Genomic DNA, 15379 nt, shown 5'->3' with positions numbered 1-15379 from the left:
CTCAGCCCAAAAGTGTATAATGTAATGCAGTGTTTCCATTCTGATAATTATAGGCTCAAGCATATTATTAATTACTCTCAGTTTTTCTGGACTTGGTCTATAGAACCTGGACAAAACTACACCCCAACCAACAAAGCTTTCCTCCCCCTGCCTTTTCAGTTTAAGGATTTCATGGACTCGTAGGTTTCTGTACTGGTAGCACACATCTTGGGCAACACCGAAAACCAGACTCCAACATGCATACTAAACAGCTTGGAACCAGTTTACTTAATTAACACCTTCAAACCATTTACTTACAAGATTGCCTTCCTCATATGTGCCCACTTAAATATTTCAATCTGTGGAACTGGCACTGCTGGAGGTGCCACATGATGCTCGTTCCGCACTTGTAAGAAATCAAGTCTTTTGTGTGGCAGTGCCTACACTTTGGAACTCCCTGCCTATTAACATCAGGCAGGTGCCTTCATTGTAATCTTTTCAATGGCTGCTTAAAACACTTTCGCATAAGCAAGTCTATTCAGAACCTAAGCAGAGCCTGCTGGATCAGACCAATGGCCCATCTAGTCCAGCATCCTGTTCTCACAGTAGCAAACCATATGCCTGTGGGAAACCCACAAGCAAGACCTAAGCAGTTTCCAGCAACCTGCATTCAGAAACATTATGTCACCATAGCTAGTAGCCATTGATAGCCTTATCCTCCATGAACATTAGCGAGCTTTGATCTCTTTCCTCCTGCAGTTTCCAGCAACTCTGACCCCTTCAGCAGAAGCTTCTGCTTTTGTAGCTGGAGTCAGTCAGAACACACCCACACCCCAATATTGAGGGGGTAAAATCTATGGGGGAAACTCCAAAACAGCCCGAAGAGGATAAGCATGCTCAGTGGGTACTCATTTATTGAAATGTGAACTGCTACTACCAAAAGTAGGTAAAATTACTGCAACGCTGTCTCTTTGTCACCCTGACAACTGCGCAAGCCTGGCTAGAGCAGAGAAAGTATTGCATGGCCCACCCTGACCTACTGTTTTGCCTCCTCCCTTGGAGAGAGCTGCTTTGTGATGCAGACAATGAATTCCCATCTGACACATCTAAGGTCCCAGATTCTCTATACCAGCCTTTCTCAACCTGTGGGTCCCCAGATGTTGCTGAACTACAACTCTCATCACCCCTAGTTAGCAAGGCCAGAGCTCAGGGATGATGGGAGTTGTAGTCCAACAACATCTCGGGACCCACAGGTTGAGAACCGCTGCGAGTCTAGACAAACCGTGGGCTTGAATCCTGACATCTATGAATGTCCAGCCATAATCCTATCCAGCTGGTTGCCTTATAAAATGGTAATTTTTGCTCGTATGGTACTTGTGTTAAGATCTGACTGCTGCTTCTTTGTGGTGTCGCTCAGTAGGAGTAAGTACTGCCTCCAGTGTCAGAGGCAGTGTATTGGGTATCAATTGTGGGGAGAATGCCATTGTGCTCATAGCAGGCTTGCAGGCTGCCCATGAGCATCAGGTTGGCCACTGTGGGACAGAATGCTAAACTGGAAGTGGCTTTGGTCTGATCCAGCATAGTTCTTAAGTTCTCAAAGCAGGCCTGTATTGTCCATTTTTTAGAATGCAATGTAAACTGTGCCACTGCTGAGTAACGGGGGAGGGGGAGAGGATGGAGACATTTACACTTTATATCACACATAATTTGTATGTGCATGTTTTCCACTTTCGTTTCTTACTTCCATAATGAAAAGTGACATTTAATTCTGTATTATCTAGCTTCGCATGGCAAAAGCCCATCTCTTCAATCCATGGAAATCAGCTGATTAAATAACTCAACTATATTTCCTCTATTTATGATGCTTTGATCACACTGAGACTTCATTATCAATAGGCAACTTCTGGGAATGAAATCTACAAGTGCAAATCCTGAGGGGGGAGGGAATAGTTGAAGTTTGTGCTTTGTTTTATTCGGAGGCAAATTAAATGAGCTTCAAAACAAAGATGGTAAGATGCATTCTGTAAAATTTAAGGAGCAAACCTGACACGCTAATATATAAGGTGAAACCCCAACATTCTCCATTTGTGAAAAGCACCCTGAGGAGCCTACAGTTTTGGAGCAAAACAATAGCAGGGAGAAGGATGCTTAATCCTTTCCCTACAAAATCCCCCCATTTCTCTAAATATCACGGTGTCCCAAAATTGTAATTACTTTCTAGAACATCATCAACAGAACAGTAGAAGCTGTTGAGGCTTTGTTACATGCCTGTGTGTCCTACATGTAGTTAGGCTCTTTAAGAGGAAGCAAACATTGCCTTCCCTCCTCAGGAAGGAAAATTGGAAGCTAAAACTCTCAAGTATGTTTTCATAAACATTTACATACATTTCAACTTCAATATTTCAATCATCCACACTGTAACTTTGTTATGCAATGTTGTAGCACAATTAGAAAACACGTGTTGCTCTTAATACGGTGGCAGATGAGGACAGCAGCAGGCACCTCCCTGTTCTAGCTGGACGACCCATTCTTCCACCACAGGGCCACCCAACATCAACTGCCCTGTGAGTGCTCCTGCCCTACAGGATCTCTTTTGTGCGTGTGTATTTTAAGTGCATGGTTCTTAGAGCATCTGTTGTTTGTTATCCTGCTAGCCGCTTTGAAACTGCAGTCTGAAAAGCAGAATACAAATCTACTCAATAAATATATGATAAACACAACTGACCAAACACAGAACTGACCAAAATGGAAAAAGCTTTCTTTCTGTTTTGCTCCTTCCTAAGCTCTAAAGTGCGACTTTGTAACATATTCATTATATATATTCATATATTCATTCATTCAATCAGTTCGTTCGTTGTTTCTAGTCTGAATATGCTTGACCCTAATACTTTGCTTCACATTGCTTCCACTTTGCCTTTTCTAAAATGCTGGAGAGCTGTCACCAGTCAATGAGGTCAATACACTCCAGATGTTGTTGGCCAACTTTTATCAACCCTGACCAATGGCCATGCTAGCTGGGGCTGATGGGTTTTATTTATTTTTTTAAAAAAAGGATAGGGAAGAATAAATGTTGCTGCCATCTCATAACTGAAAATTTTATATTTTTAAATGGTGTGGTTCACAATTTGTAATTCACCAAGCCAAAAACATTCTACCAGCAAGGTACTAGAGACCACAGTAGACATTCTGTTTTTCCTACCAGAGTCAAGTGCTTGGCAAGGCATAATACAAGACTGGTACGCTGTGTGCAACATGTTGGATCATATGTTGTAAAGGTCTGCTGTATGCTAATCATTTTGTCTGCTTCTTTAGAAGCAGTAAACCTCTCTCTCTCTCTCTCTCTCTCTCTCTCTCACTCACACACACACACACACACACACACACACACACACACTAGCCCAGACAGCTTTTAAGATAGGATTTTATTATTGAGCTCATGAAATTCTAGCAAGTGGTAGGTGGTCACTTGAAATTCAAGGCAAAAAGTTCAGTCAATTGGAGATACCAAAGTGAAAAACCAAACAGACGTGAGAGATCCATTCTCAGATCTCTAGACACATGCACACATTTGGAAGCAGCAAATCAATGCGTCCACTTTTGGTAGCTATCAAGGACTCCACTATTTACTCAGCGAAATCCCCTCAGAAACACAAACATACACAAATGCTCTTAGTCCTGGAAAAAGACAGCAAGTGAGCAATCATTTATCCCAGCAGAGCTAATTGTTTTTAAGAAGAGGACTTCTATCAGAGAAATGACATGGAGAAACAGGTCAAACAGCCTGTCCTCTAGCACTGGTGTGACAATCAAAATTAGACATGCCATCCTACAAGCTATTTAAAAGTAGAGAGGGGGGATGTTAACTATTTTGGCCATGAAATATGTACATACGAAGTTACATAATAGTCCTCCTTGCCCGCTAGGGAGATATAATAGATGTACTAAATGGCCTTTAGATGTACTAAATGGCCATTAGTTTCCTTAACACTGTCCTTTATGTAAGTTACACATAATATTGCAATAAGGTTTTAAAACAGACTGTAGATAATATTATTTTAGACTAAATCAGTGAATTCTTGCTAAAACACATGGTTAAGGTAACTGTAGCCTATTCCACTTTACACATGAAACACATTGACAAACAGTGCTTATTATAAAGTATCTATATAACAACCCTATGAAAAGCCAGCTTTTGACTGAAAACAAATGCAGTGTCTGGGAGCAGCAAGCAAGGACTCTTAACGAGAGACATCAAAAGTAGAAAGATTTGTTATTTGTTTGTTCCACTGTGCCCAAGGGCACTTGCAAACTGTCACTATTTCTGAGTGGGATTCAATCATATACTGGCAAATTCAGGTTGCACAATTAAAGCTGGATTGGAGCTCTGGAGCAAGAAACTCACTACAACAAAAGATCAGACTTTTTGAAATAAGGAAAGTGAGGAGAAAATACACTGGGAGGTGTGGAAGAATATTTGCGGGGTTGCAAATATGTTAAAATAATATATAGGAAACATGGAAGTCAGCTTTAGCTGACAAAAATGGGAGGAGATTCACAAAATTGTACTGAAGGACAGAGGTGATCAAACTCTGCTAAGCATTCCCATCTCCCAGAGAAGAAGGCATAACAGACCCACCTGCCAATCTGTTCTCTACTGCTTATCTCAGTACTTTGTAAATTTGCAATTGACTTTCCCTGGATGTTCATCGTACAATTTTCCATCCACACAAGTGGGCATACAGCATCTGAGCAGGATTAGGAATAAAAAATTCTGAGCAAGCCTTTAAAACATGTTAAGTAATTTATTCAGTGCTAAGTATTTCTTTATTTAAGCAGGATTGTCTGTCACTACCCATCTCTCTCTCTCTCTCTCTCTCTCTCTATATATATATATATATATGGATGGGAAGTATAGGTTGAAAGTATTTAATCAGAAAAAACACAGATACATTTTCTAAAATCTTTTTTGTAGCCTACTGAAGATGTTTCTCTTCCAAAAAGCATCCCAAATAGATATATTTATCTCGGCTGGTATCAGGCCAATGGCCCAGCACCCTGATCTCACAGGGGGCAACCAGGTGGGAGACCCACAAGCAGGACTGAAGCACCAGAGTGCTCTCCCTGCCCTGGCATTCCCTGCCTCTGTGTCGAGGTAGAACATAGCCATGATGGCCAGTAGCCATTAATAACTTTATCCTCCATGAATTTGTCTAATCTGCTGTTCACAAAATCACAGAATTGTAGAGTTGTAAGGGACCATGAGGGTCATCTAATCCAACCCCCTGCAGTGCAAGAATCTTTTGCCCAACATGGGGCTCAAACACATGACCCTGAGATTGAGTCCCATGCTCTACCAACTGATCTTTCCAGCTCAGTCATCCAAATTGGTTGCCATCACACCACTGGGATTGAGTTCCATAGTTTAACCATATGTTGTGTGAACAAGTGCTTATTTTTACCTGTCCCAAATCTACCAACATCCAACTTCATTGGCTGCCCACTTCTTCTGGTGTTATCTTCTCTTATGCACTTTATCCATGCAATGCATAATTCCATGAACTTCTATCATGTCACCTCTTACTTGCCCCTAATGCTGCGATCGTTCTTCATAGGGGACTTGTTCTATCCCGTTGATCATTTTGGCTGACATCTACTGAACCTTTCCCAACTCTACAACATCCGTTTTGAGGTGAGGCAAAACTGAACACAGCATTCCAAATGTGGTCATAGATTTGTATAATGGCATTATGATACCAGCAGATTTGTGTATGTACTGTTGTTATTTTAAACTGTTTTAATATCTACAACTCTGTATCATGTATGTATGTTGTAAATCATTTCAGGTTTCCTCATGGGAAGCAACAACCACAGTGGCTGGAAACAGTCAATCTGTGTATCCACAGCAGTGACCAGAGGAGAAATGACCAGTGGGAGGAGCAGAGAGAGAGAAACCACTATGGTGCACATGTAGTAGCAAAACTGGATGCCTTCATCTGCCCCAGCTGCAATAAAACATGTCTCTCCCATATTGGTCTCTACAGCCACAGCAGGCACTGTAACTCTCCAGTGGTTTGACTTTATTCTTCCATTGTCACTCAAGACAGATGGATGCTAACAACATATGTGCAACTCTGCATCATGCCTGTATGTTGGGAATCACTTTGGGATGCCTCATGGAATAATAATAGCATCAAATTTGGCAACTGAGAAGGGGATTTTTGTTTGGGTGTTTTCAGACAGATATTGCAAACAGTTGCAGGGGGTTTTTACTTACTGGATTTTTCCTGGAAAAGGTAAGTCTAGATTAAATGGGGAGGGGAAGGAATGCAGCCTGGTATTTTGAGGCCAGCTATGTCAGGTGAATGCTGCAAAAAGTTTGCATGCACAAGGACCACTCATCCCACAAAAAGTACCTGTTTTGAAATATCTAATATTTTTTGAAAAATTACATGATAGCACTAGTTTTCTAAAAATTAGATAAAAGATAGCCACAAAGGTATTTGGGGTTTTTTTAAATTAAAAAATATGGTTATAAAATGGTGCTCATTGTAAATGTGTACTGATCTGTAATAGGTTGTCCTACCAAATCACGCCACCTAAAAAAGGCAGAAGACTAGCGCTAAGACTTTCTACGCATATGGAGATTATGCAACTCTGACCTCAGAAAAGTTGGATTTACTATGGTAAGAAAAATGAGGGAAGCAGTACTAAGAAACACGAGAGGATTACAAATGGATGGCATCACGTGGAACACTTGTAACATGTGAGCAAATGAAGCATGGTGTTTCCACACTAAAATTCTGTTTGAAGGCCATCCATTATCTGCAATCCAATGAACTAGGAGGCAAGTGGCTTTGAACATCAGGGAACTTACTTGTAAACAAACATGCATAAAACTGCACTGTTGAATACCTTTAATCCACCAGAATATCATGAAGTTCATCCTTAACAAGAACTGTAATGTTGGCTTCCTTTCAATATGAGCTACCATAAATCATAAAATAAGTCCTGATCAAAGCAATAGGTTTTTTGAAACTTATTAAATGTTAAACACACCAGCTGAACGGCTGCTGCAAGTGTTTCACTGAAACATTAACCACCACTTCTGTGAACATGGAAGTAGATCATTAAAGAACAACAGACTGACCTCAAAGAAATCAGTTATTTGCCTGTAAACAACAGCTATTTATAGAAAAGCACAAATGAATGCTATACTTAAGATGGTTCTTATTTTCCTTTCATTCCCTTTAATTACAGTATCAACATTTAAGTTTCCTCTTACAATGAACTTTGAAACCCTTAATTGTTATCCTCCCTGGTAGTTCCAAGGCTCTGGAGTTTGAGGAAGGAATACACTCCTGAAGCAGCTGGTTTTTCTTTCCCTTCCAGCCAAGATGCTGGTGGATTGGATGCTTCCTGGCAAAGGACCCTCAGCTGATCTTCACTGAATTTGTAATTGGTGGCTGCACCCATACTGCCCTATCGTTCCAGAAAGACAGCACGGCTCCCCCTCCCCATATTACTTGAATACAAGTAGATCCAATTCCTGAAAAGGAATTGTTTTAAACCTCAAACTCCCACCATTGCTCCACTTAAAAGAAGTCACCTCTAGACTACTTGCACTTAAACTTGTAAACTAAAAAGTGAAAAGCTTTCTTGCACAAACAAACATGTACACCAACAATAACTCTTCCCTGTCAGTTCCTGAAGATTTGAAAATTACATGCAGTATTAACCGTATTATCATACAGGATTAGAGAGTTTACAAACACAGATGCCTCTAATCACCAGGGAACATAAATCTTCCCACCTATACGCTGTGTAGTTCTTCTCCAGTCAGTAATAGTTATAATAAACTTTTTAAAATACACAAAATGTATCACAATGGTATGGGCATTTACTGAAATCTAGCCTACTGGGATTCATCATCCCCACCAGTAATATTTTAAAGTGACTGAAGAAACAGTATAAATACATAAATATAGGGAATTAGCTACCATGTTTGTTTAATTGATGAAGCAAGGAAGGTCTACAAAACAAATGAATAAAAATTTAGGGTTCAGAAATATAAACATCATTATTTTATTAATTTATGAATCATCTTCCATACCAGCCTCATGGCAATTTACATAAAGACAATTACAAATAGCTTTAAAGAAGTAAAAAAAAAAAAAAAAGAGAACATAAAATAGGTTTAAAAACAGTGCAAAATACCACCAAAGGAAACCTGGCTGAGAAAGCTTGCAGAAACAAAGTCTTCAATTGTTCCTGGAAAGTATAAATAGTAAGCACCAGTCCTATCTTGACAGAGATGCTGTTTCACTAAACAGGGGCAGCCATAGTGAAGTCCCTGCTTGGAGTTATTGTAGAGCAGACTTCTAATAGTCTAGGGCAGGCTTCCTCAACCTCAACCCTCCAGATGTTTTTGGCCTACAACTCCCATGATCCCTAGCTAGCAGGACCAGTGGTCAGGGATGATGGGAATTGTAGTCTCAAAAACATCTGGAGGGCCAAGGTTGAGGAAGCCTTGTCTAAGGGCTCTCCTACTTGATATAGATGGGTAAAGGCTGTCTCTCAAGTATCCTCTGGCATATGTTAGTACCCAATCCCTGAGCTTGGCTCAGCAGCAAATTGGAATCCGGCACACAAGGTGCTATATGCTATATTTCCCCTACAAATTCACAGAGAAATCTCTTGTGGGAATGATAATATACAGAGAGAAGGGCTGATTGGGAATGGCACTGCTTTGAATGTCCAAAAAAAGTCACAAAGTCTAATAAAATAGAAAACTTAAAAGGAAAAAAAAAATCCACAGAATCACACCTGGGTGATAATGTCAGGCCAAAAAAAAAAAAAAAAAGTACTGGGAACTATTACCCACTGGCCAAAATGTTGAGGATGGTTTTGAGATGTAGAAAGAAATAGTGGAGACTTCACTGAAGGTCAGGGACACTGCTGAATGCAGTAAGCTATTGTGAAAGGGTAGGGGGATCCTCCAAAATCAGGCAGAGGCGACATCAATGGTACCTGCTTCTGGAAGGCATCCCTGTCCAACTTCCTCTCCCTCAGCAACCTACATCACCTTCTCAATAATAGGAAGAGACACCATTGGAAACTGAAGGTACTTTCTATCACCTTTGGTGGACGTGCCCGAAGATTAAGGCTTTCTGGGAGATGATATATAATGAAATGAAAAAGGTACTTAAATGTACCTTCCCTAAGAAACCAGAGGCCTTTCTCCTGGGCATTGTCGGCCAATTGGTGTCAAAGAAAGACAGATTTTTTTTTATGTTTGCTACGACAGCAGCAAGAATACTTATCGCAAAGTATTGGAAGACACAAGATCTACCCACCCTGGAAGAATGGCAGATGAAGGTGATGGACTATATGACATTGGCCGAAATGACTGGCAGAATCCGTGATCAGGGGAAAGAGACGGCGGAAGAAGATTGGAAGAAATTTAAAATTTATCTTAAAAACTATTACAAAATTGATGAATGCTAAAATGTCGATGTTTTGAGAAAGAAAAGGAGATTACAGCGACAAAAGATTAAGTTAAAGAAAAGAATAAGAAGAAATATATTTGAAAAAATTAAGTTTTGGATTTGCTGAAATAATTTTGGAAATTGGGATGTAGAAAGGGGAGGTTTGGGGGAGTCCGAGAAGTGAGGTTTATGAAAAAAAGGTTATGAAACTATAAATGTTTGTTTGTCTTTTTATTTGTTTGTATTGTCTATAAAAATTTTGTAAAATCAATAAAAAAATTATTAAAAAAAAGGAAGAGACACCATTGGCTTCCGTTATGTATTCCACATTCAGTCTCAATACAATTTATCTGAATACAGTGGTACCTCGGGATGTGAATAGGATCCGTTCCAGAGCCCTGTTCGCATCCTGAACAGAACGTAAGACGTGACTGCGCGCCTGCGTGCTGCGTTTCGCCGCTTCCGTGCATGCGCATGACGTCATTTTGACCGTCTGCGCATGCGTGAGCGCGAAACCCAAAAGTAACGCGCTCTGTTACTTCCAGGTCACCGCAGAGCGCCGATCAGAAGGTCGCGGTTCGAATCCCCACGACAGGGTGAGTTCCCGTTGCTCGGTCCCAGCTCCTACCAACCTAGAAGTTCTCAAGCACGTCAAAGTGCAAGTAGATAAATAGGTACCACTCTGGCAGGAAGGTAAACGGCATTTCCGTGCGCTGCTCTGGTTCGCCAGAAGCGGCTTAGTCATGCTGGCCACATGACCCGGAAGCTGTCTGCAGACAAACGCCGGCTCCCTCGGCCTATAGAGCAAGATGAGCGTGAAACCCCAGAGTCATTCACAACTGGACTTAACGGTCAGGGGTCCTTTACCTTTATTATGAAGGCAGAGTTTACATCCCGAGAAGAGCTTGTCCTCCCCAGCAGTGCAGCACTGGATTCGGAGACATCCTAAGCATCATCCCCATCTGTCTGTCTCTGTAACAGCTTCTCCAGCCAGCAAGTGTGGGCTGCCCTTCAGTCCCCACATGGGGTTCTGCCCACTTCCTGCTCCTTCTTTCCACAAATCCTTGCTCCCAAAACCTCTGTTGTAAGAGGATACCCTCTCTTCCTGTGGTGACATCACGCCTCTCTGTTACCCTGGCAACCTCACTGGGCCTGGCGGAGCCTTGTGCCTGGTTGATGACTTCCATTGAGGGGCTAATGACTGGCCATCAGCACCATTGTTTCTTCAACAACCCACCAACACAATTTCTGTTCCTTGAATAAGCCATGACTTTTGTTTTCAGATACAAACAATTACAAACAACCAAAACTATATTTTAAAGAAAACATATTATAAAAATACTGTGAACTAAGACACACTCCTCCATGGACTGCTGGGAGTAATAAACACATCCCAATGCAAAAATCAATGCATTTCTGCAGTATGTTATTCCTCAGGTTTTTGGGTTCCAGAAGGAAGATGGTAAGTGGTAACTGGCTAAAATTTGGGAACACAGTACAGGTGACAATTTGTGACAATGTACTAGAAGGACTAACTTCTAGGTGTACCTGTATGAAAAGAGCACAATGAAAAGTTTTTCACCCCAGAAAATTGGATGAAGGTTAAGGTTAACACAGCTAGAAGGTATTTTTGTTTTGCTTTTTAATGAACCTTAATTCTCAAATTCTTACACAAACAGGAATAAATAAATAAGGGTTCTATGAGGTCATAGCAGTTTCTCAGCTAATGACATACATGTTTTCTTTTCTACTGCACAAGCTAAGTTGGACACACTATTTACCAAGTGGCAAACCCAGTTATTTTACATTTTTACATCAATAACAGTTTAAGATAACCCAACTCTCTGGGCTACAGTCTGATATTTAAACTTCAGCAATATACAAAGAAACAATTTAGATTTATCTTCCACATGGCCGGAATCAAAGTAAAATGCACCTTAGGACAGTTCACTTTCTCCAGCATCGCTGTACTAGGAGATCATCAGATAAACCACATAGATAATCCCTTCAGCAGTGTCACAGTAAAGGGCACACTATATTGGCAGCTTGAGGGTCTTTCCAAAGATTTGTGCAGTATTTTCCAGAAGGTTACATTTAGAGAATAATAAGTACCCGCAAGCACAAGCTTTGCTTGTAAATTAGCCTGTAGGCAGCTTTTCATATGTAGCAGAACCTCACTACCTCATACCAATAGAAATATATACCACTAATTTTACAAAATGGAAGGCAACATAAACCTTACACTGAATTATTGGAGGACATTGGCTGTTTTTTATTAGTTGAGGAAGGGGTTTTGTTGTTGTTTTGTATAAGTATACTAGATGTGAATCCTGCATCTGCTATGAGAAAACAAATCTTTGGATGCTGTGGGGCTAGAGTATCATTTCCTTCCCCTGTACTCCCATTATCAAAAGAAACTCAGCTATTCAACAAATTAAAAGGAATATAGTGCAGTTCTATATATGTCTACACAGAAGCAAATTCAATGAAATTCAATGGGCTCCAGGATTTCAGCCTCCAAGTTACACCTTACTGATGAATGGAAATTTACAATGTATAAGCATAAAGAAAATTCCATACAGATATAGCCATTCGAATCATGTTCCCAAAACAAGTCAAAAATGGAAAAGCTTCTGCTTTAAGAATGAGAGAACACATTTTTATAAAATTCACGCAGCCAGTTTATATAAGACATGGCTTCCTGCAATCTTGTTCAAAACATACCAAGCAAGCACACTAAAAAAACCCCAAAACGTATGAGTAGAAATGTTTATAATGTAGAGAAAAGAGTATAGAAAAAGCATGCTTAGGAAGGAGGTGTTATTGCTTAATAGATTGTCCCATTTATTTCCATAGAATTCACTTCTATATAATCTTGTAGCCTCAGTCATTTCAAAACATTCTAAAAATGATAGTCCTATAAAATATAAATTACAATGATCTAAATTAGAAAAATTTCACTGCAACTCAAGCTAACACATTTTTATTCGTAAGATTTATTCACAAATGATAGTTTAGAATCATAAGCAAAATACAGGGCATCCCATGTATGACCTGTTACATCATGACACCATTTTATCCTTTTGACATGGAGGCTTTTCTGAATTCCCCCCTCAAATGTTTCAGTCCAAATAGGTCTGGCTCTCCAGATAACTCTCCAGATATGTTTATACAGAACAGAAGATTAGCAGGGTGTACTTTTTAGTTTTGTCTGCTAAGTTCAATGAGCTTGTTAAATGAGATTTCCATCAATTTAGGGCAGGGATTCCCAAACTCTTATTCATGGGCCACCAGTGGCCCACAACTTTCATTCCAGTATTCCATGAAGATGGGCACATCCATCACACAGAATATTCATACTGATTCCTAATTTTGTTCTGATTGCTTGTTTTATTTATTATTTATATTGTATTACACACTGGTTTCTATGGAACTACAATTGCTATGACAGGCAGGAAAAAAAATCACTAAGTGGTCCACCAAGACTCTCAGCCATTTTCAAGTGGTCATGAGGGGCAGAGAGTTTGAGAACCACTGATTCCAGGTATTTTCCCTGGAGATTTTTGGAGAATTTCTCCTCAAAATCCCCCCTCCCCCCCAAAAAAATGAGATTCAAATATTCTGGAAACCCCTTATCACTGACATGTTTTGATGTAATGCTTGAACCACGGTTTAGCATCACAAGAACAAGCCATTGCCACCCCTAGGCCTGTAAGCTCCACCCGTCTTCTTCCAGGGTGACTGCAAAGAAGAGACTACAGTTTGGGACACATCCAAAGCCACACAGTGAATCAACAGGTGAGATGGCATTTAAACCCAGGATCATTAACCATAACTATGCTGAAGGTATAAAAAAAATGCATCTGGAACAGTTTGAAAAATTATACAATAGGATCTACGTCATAGGAAAATGTGTTTATGCCATTGCAGTGCTGCTACGTGCCATTTTAATACTACTAGAGCATCATGGCACAACGAATGTTATTTTCGTGCTGTAGTTAAACTGATCCATGGCACAAACAAATAAATAGTGAGATTAAAGAAGGGAACAAAGGGAGCCCTCGTTTTCTATTAGGAATTCACATTTTACCCAGGCCTCTGGGAATCCTACATTAAAATCTTCCTACTGCTTGTATTTGTCCCCTTGAAGGTCATTAATGTTACCAATGAAACATTCTGAGGATTTTAAAAAGATAATCCCTGGCTGGGATTTCCAGATCTTTAGTTCCAGCTCAACACATATAACCAGAAGAGTGGTTTTACGTAATGCGCTTTTGCTGTCGAGTGCTGTTGCTTGAACATTACTTTATATGTCCATAGACGTAAGCATGCACGTTACTAGTTTCTCCCTGTTAAGCATTCAACTCCACGGTTTTCACTCAGGTTTAAACCTGCAACAAACCTGTAATTGCATAAGCTTTCCAGAATATTTGGGCCAATGAGGACAGTGGGAAATAAAACAGCATCCCCTATGAAAATCCTTTATTTATTTTTGATCACTAAGCTTTCATCAAGTATCTTATAAACAGACATGTTTAGAAAACAAAAAGTTTCTTGTTTTATTTTTGCACCGTCAACATTCATAATAAGTAAACTGATGGTGCTGGAACATAAATATTCATTTACAGAACAGGCGTGCAAGGAATCCCTCAATGAGGATATACCAAAACAAAAAATTCCAAATCAGCACCTCTAATTTCTGTAACATTGTGAGAGCCAGAACAAAATATCAGTAACATGGGTTGTATCTCCTTATTTTTCACAGTTTCGCGCATGCCACTGTTTTCAATACCAACCAGATTATATAAAAATGAAACCAATGCAACATCGCACCCTTTCCAATGTCTGTAAATATCTAGTACTAAATCAAGTTATTCCCAAAACTATATAAATGCATTTGCAAAAGCTTCTATTTGCAAAAACCCTGCTTAGGCTTGTGTGCCTAAAAATCACTTGGGACATCTTAGCAAAAACAGTTATTATCCAGAGACCTATTCGCCCACCCAAAAAACAACAACCCATAACTGCAGTCTTAACACAAGACCATATACAGGAAAGTAATGGTTCAGCAGTTTGAAATGCTTTCAATTTAAGAACATGGGCTGCTGCCACCAACACATGATCACTAACAATTCTTCAGAGACAAGAGCTGGATGCCTCTCCAGTCCATCCCTCCCTCCCGCCCGCCCCTCTCGCTTGCTTTTGCCAGGAAATAATACTGTTGCAGCTTTCTGGCTGAGCAACGTTGCTTGGTGGCATATCTGCAGTACCCAGAACCAGATCAGAGGGAGGGAGGGAGGGAGGAACGAGTGTGGGCAGGGCAAGGGGGGGGGAAGCGAAGGGTGTTCACTCGGGAGTCCCCATAACCTGCCCCTGATCACTTGCTAGCAGCAGATCATACCCAAGGGGAGGGTTCCTCATGCCCAAGGGGTTAGTGGGGGGCGGGAGAGAGAAAGAAAGAGACAAACACACCAAAAGCGCCTGACTACGACTCATTCCCTCGTCACCGCAGAGTAAGCACGGGGGGGGGGGGGACCTTGCTCCCCGTCCGCCCCGAACAGCACCCTGCTCGCCACCCCGACAGGCCCACACATAGGTCGGTGGGGCACATTTCCACGGCCACCCGAGCCGTCACCTCAGCCTACTGCTCCTCTTGTAGGAAAGAGGGCAGTAAACCGGGGCTATCCCTCATTCCGGAACCCACAGACTTCTCCTTGATGAAACTTCCCACGAAACACCCCACCCCGCAGAACGCAGGTGCTGCGGCAGGTTTATTTGCTGAAAAACTGCCCCGAGATGACACCCCCACACAGCCCAGGCACAGGTGAGGCGGGCGAAACTCCTCCGCCCGGTTCCCGCCACAGCCCCCTCCCACCTCCGAGACAGGCGCGAGGGGAGGGGGCGCCCTCAGGTAC

At 41.0% G+C, this 15379-nt stretch overlaps 1 protein-coding gene across 18 annotated transcripts in view; it reads right to left on the bottom strand.

Annotated features, from left to right (window-relative positions):
* Positions 1–15379, bottom strand: part of RYR2 (ryanodine receptor 2) — a 246048-nt gene that overhangs the window by 229998 nt on the left and 671 nt on the right. The gene's annotated exons all lie outside the window — the stretch shown is intronic.

This window comes from Podarcis bocagei, assembly GCF_964188305.1.
Source record: "Podarcis bocagei genome assembly, chromosome: 3".
Classification (NCBI taxonomy): domain Eukaryota; kingdom Metazoa; phylum Chordata; class Lepidosauria; order Squamata; family Lacertidae; genus Podarcis; species Podarcis bocagei.
Note: the sequence above shows the minus strand (reverse complement) of the source record. Positions and strands in the feature narration are given on the sequence as shown.